Below are 4,654 nucleotides of genomic sequence, written 5' to 3'. Positions count from 1 at the left end.
ATAGAATGCGGCGGCCCCGGTCTCACTACCCTGCGTCTTACCTTAGCCCCATAGAAGCCCAGGATATTTACTATCAGTTAAAGGACCAAATGTTTTCCCCAGAACCTCAGGACTTCTACCGGCACCTGACTTACCGTAAGTTTTCCCCTTTTTCTTTTCCTGTTACCACACCCAAGCCCTCGCTTCCACAGACTATTCAGCCCTCCATGCACCTTAGTTCGTTTTCTTTGTCTCCTGTTCCTGAGCCCTCGCCTGTCCCCACATGTGTTCCCCCCTCACCTTACACTGGGACGCGGTTGGCCCTCTGTCCCGGTGGTCCTGGAGGAAGGTGGAGCAGGGGGGCCAACCGGTGCCATCCACAGCCCAAGCACACTAGATCCCCGTTGCATCAGCCTTCACCGCCACAGCAGACTACTCCCCAGCCCCACCCCTCATCGCCTCAGCTGACCTCTGTCGCTGGGCCGGCCGGCCAGCGCGCCAGTGCCACACCGTCTTCTTCAGTACCAGTTATGGTCTTCGAGTGGGTTGGTGAGGACGTCGCTGCTCTGCTGCCTCCAGTACCCGAGTGGGGCGGTGAGGACGAGGCCACTCTGCTGCCTCCTGTTCCCGAGTGGGGCGGTGAGGACGAGACCTTATGTTTTTGCTAAAATGTCATATTCAGAATTATGTCTCATAAGAAGGCTACATGTTTAGAGGAGGATCAGCTCTGCAGCACAAGCTGCTCTACTGTGGGCCGACATGATTCAAACTCTGGTTGGTTTCAGCCATTTTAAATGTTACTTGAACAGTAAATCCTTTTCTCACCTGCTACAGATAGTTTGTGTGAGAAGGGCACATCTTCTAGCAGGAATGGTAGGTTAGCTTCATCTTCACTCATGACAACGGGTACAGAGGAAACAAGTACATCTGGATAAAGTTGTATTCTATGGGTCTCTTTAAATCTGTCACAACTTCTAAAGAGAAATGAACACAAAAGTTTTACTTCTTAGGAAGCTCCTTGTAGTGGGGTTTTCATTTGCTGCTCAGAGAGTAAATGTGCATACTGGTGTTAATATGCCACTGAAAAACACTACCCCTAGTGTCTTTGGTCTGCTGATATACTTTATCTAAAAATAATTCCTAGGGTGTTGAAAACCAATTTTGTTTTCTACCAGCAAAATGAGAAACAGTAAGTTTTCTTATTTTAATGCACAGTCTTCTACAGCTTCAGAGTGCTATGGGAGAAACACAATGCAAGTTTTCTTGTCATTTGTAGACAGAATATTCAAATTTACTTTAAAGCATAAAAAGAGATTTTAAAGTATTTACATTTTAAAACTAAAAACAATCAGGCCAATGAATTCTCCAACATTTGTTTAAGAACATTTTATTTTAAACTGTGGACTAAGCAACTTATATTTATATTAATTTAAGATGTTCTGTAGGCAAACTGCTGATCATTAGAACTCCAGAACAACATGGTAGGTACTTTATTGATCCCACAGTGGGGAAATGTCTGTGTTACAGCAGCAATAGAGAAGAACCAACATAACACCATAAGAACAGAACTTCATAGAAACACGAGAAAGAACACAATGAGGACACAGCTGCTGTAACTTGCTGCCACTCCACGCGGCGCATGCGTACATAAGTACGTAGTAACAAAGAACACTTAGTCTTAAAATAAAAAGTTACATAAAGGCTCAAAGCATTAGGATACACACACAAGGATTATAAAAGTAGCATCATCAGAACGTTACATTTTACACAGCACAAATAAGCAAATCAAAGGCACCTAAAAACAGGGCAAAGCAGCACTGGAGAGAATCAGGAGCAGCAGTAGAGGCTAACCAACCAGGAAATCAAGAACAATTGAATATTACTCACACAACTAATCCCACAATGGGGGAAAGAAACCTGTGTTTCAGCCATAAGGATCTCTGAGCAACTACTCAAAAATACCTAAAGCAGGGCAATGTACAGTATTTGAGAGAGATCAGGAACAATATATTACACATGAGCCTATTTACAATGCATTTCACCCCCAGGAGCATCTGAAGAAAAACTAAATCAAAGATGCCACAGGAATGAGAGAAACATCCAGTTTAATTTAAATGGATGTTATTGCCATTTCTCTTTGGTCTGTCCTCCTGAATCTCTGAGGTCATGTAGCCTGAACATCCAGGTCCTTTATCTGTTGTCTAGACATTTCAGGGTTTTATATAGCATCAGCAGACCAAACCAGTGCATCTGTGATCAGCAGAAAAACCACAGATCACTGTTACAGTACCTTTATCATAAAAATGAGAGCTTTTCTTTTCCCAGTAAATATGCTGATAATAAATAAATGTTGACCTGTATCTAAATTCAAATGTGGTTTACCACATTTAAAGCTGGCAGAATGAGATTTGTTTTTATCATCCTGAGATGTGCCTCTGTAGTTTTGCTGCTCCAGCTATTACTTTTTGCCAACTTCATATTCATACTAAATAGACCATCACAGAAAAACCAGAATGGCAAACGCACACTCTGGTGAAACATACATGTATGAGAGGAGAACAAGGCTTCTGTAAAGTTCCCTCTGATGTTAACATATGAAAGCCAGACTCACAGCAGACAGCGAGGGCAACAGCCAGCAGGAAAACACTGAGCAGCCCGAGACAGAGAACAGCAGCTCCATGAAACCTCCTCCCTGAGCCGCTGGACATAGAAAGACCAGTGTAGTGGTTAAAACAAATGCAGTCATAGCTAATATGTAAAACAGTACAATAGGAGTGTATAGGTCACAGACATACATATATATTACATGTGTATTAGTTAATAGATAAAGATCACAGTATACTCTCACTCCTCTGCATTTTGTACAGAGGCTAATGTAAAGTGTTTAGAGGATGTTCGTGTGCTCTTTCTCAAGTAAGTGTCTTAAAAAGGGAGAAATTTGCTGGGACATCGACCTGGAGTTCATGTTCTGGCCAGCTTACATAAGAACAACTCCTGGAAATGGGAATGTGGAGCACTGGCAAGAAATTGAGAATGACGTAAAACAGGACAAAACAGGAAGGGTATAAAAAGCTAGTGTCAGGTTGTATTGGGGGGCAAGCAGAAGAGCAAGCAGAGACTTGGTTTCTGGCTGCTTCCACGCAGAAGCAAGGGTGATTCCTTATCCAGCCTATATTTGTAATATTTGTAACAATAAATGTTCATTTGAATTGTAGTGATTTGTCTGATTTAATTTGTGCCACTACACCAGTGAACACAGACAGCGATGTGACAGTAAGACCAGATGATTATATATACTGTATTTGGGTAGCCTCTAGAACATTCTTCCCTGCCTGGTTTGGACTTTGTTTGGCAGCTTTAACACTGACATACAGTAGCTCTCCATCACTCTTAAGGATGCCAGCTGTTAGAAGGTTCTTCCTGTTCTTGTGCTGCCAGGATTAGTGCCTCTGTGCTGTCTTTCAGTCCAGCTTTGTCCAGCCACTGGTAGGATTTTTCACTATCAGCCACTTCTTCTATTTGACGATGGTACATACCATGCAGGGGTTTGTTTGGCCATGAGGGTTCCTGCTCTTCCTTCTCTTGTTCCTCTGGTTTCTGCTGCCTGAGGTATTCACTAAGCATGTCATCACTCGGGGCCATCTTCCTGATGTATTCATGTTGTTTCATCCTGGATAGTGGCTCTAACGTTCACTAATCCTCGGCCTCCTTCCTTCTGCTTAGTGTACAATCTCAGGATGTTGGACATGGGGTGAAACTCGCCATGCATTGTAAGGAGCTTCCTTGTATTGATATGGTGCTGTCCAGCTCTTCATACTTGAGACCCTCTTTTGAATGTCTGCCATTGTGATGATTACTGGATCTTGTTCAGGGAGGTTGCTGTGATCTGCTCTCAGGTCCACCAGCCATTGTTGTTATGTGATGCCTCCTTCTCCCATATGCTCTTCCAGATATATATATATATATATATCCATCCAACCATCCATCCATCTTCATCCACTTCATCCGAGACCGGGTCGCGGGGCCCCTGGTGGCCAGGCCTATCCCCGCGGGGCATGGTCGGGCTTAGCCTGAAACCATAACGCGCAGCCACTCTTCAGCGGGCCCACCACCTGCTGGAGAGGCCGTAGGGGGCCGGTGCATTGTCTTTTGGGCAGTGGCCAGGCTGAGTGCTCAGCTGACCCATGTACATGTATATGTATATGTACAGGTCTGTATTTATTAGTACTCTATTTTTCTTTTTATCTCGTTTCCTAATGCACATTCCTTTGTTTGTTTGTTTGCACATTACTTCCTTACTTTCTGTGCTCTCAGCCTCATATTGTTTACTTGCCCTTTGCTATCGCCGTACATAAGGATATGTACATACACATTGAGAACTGCTGTACCAAAGTCAAATTCCTCGTGTGTCAAACACACATGGCCATGGCCTGATTCTAATTCAAATTTATCTGTCTTAGATCCTCCATCGTTCATCTTCTGGGCCTGCACTTGTAGAGGTACCCTGCACAAAAATGTAAAATTAATCCTTCATAATTCTAGTTTATATTGATCATATATATTGTAATGTGTTTTAACAAACTGCCTCAGTTTCTTCTGCATCAAGTCTATGACAGAAGAATTGGGTGCAAGCAACAATTATTTCCATTATCAATACAACTGACAATTGTTATCT

This window comes from Monopterus albus, unplaced genomic scaffold (genome assembly GCF_001952655.1).
Source record: "Monopterus albus unplaced genomic scaffold, M_albus_1.0 scaffold261.1, whole genome shotgun sequence".
Lineage (NCBI taxonomy): Eukaryota > Metazoa > Chordata > Actinopteri > Synbranchiformes > Synbranchidae > Monopterus > Monopterus albus.
This window is presented reverse-complemented; position numbering follows the sequence as displayed.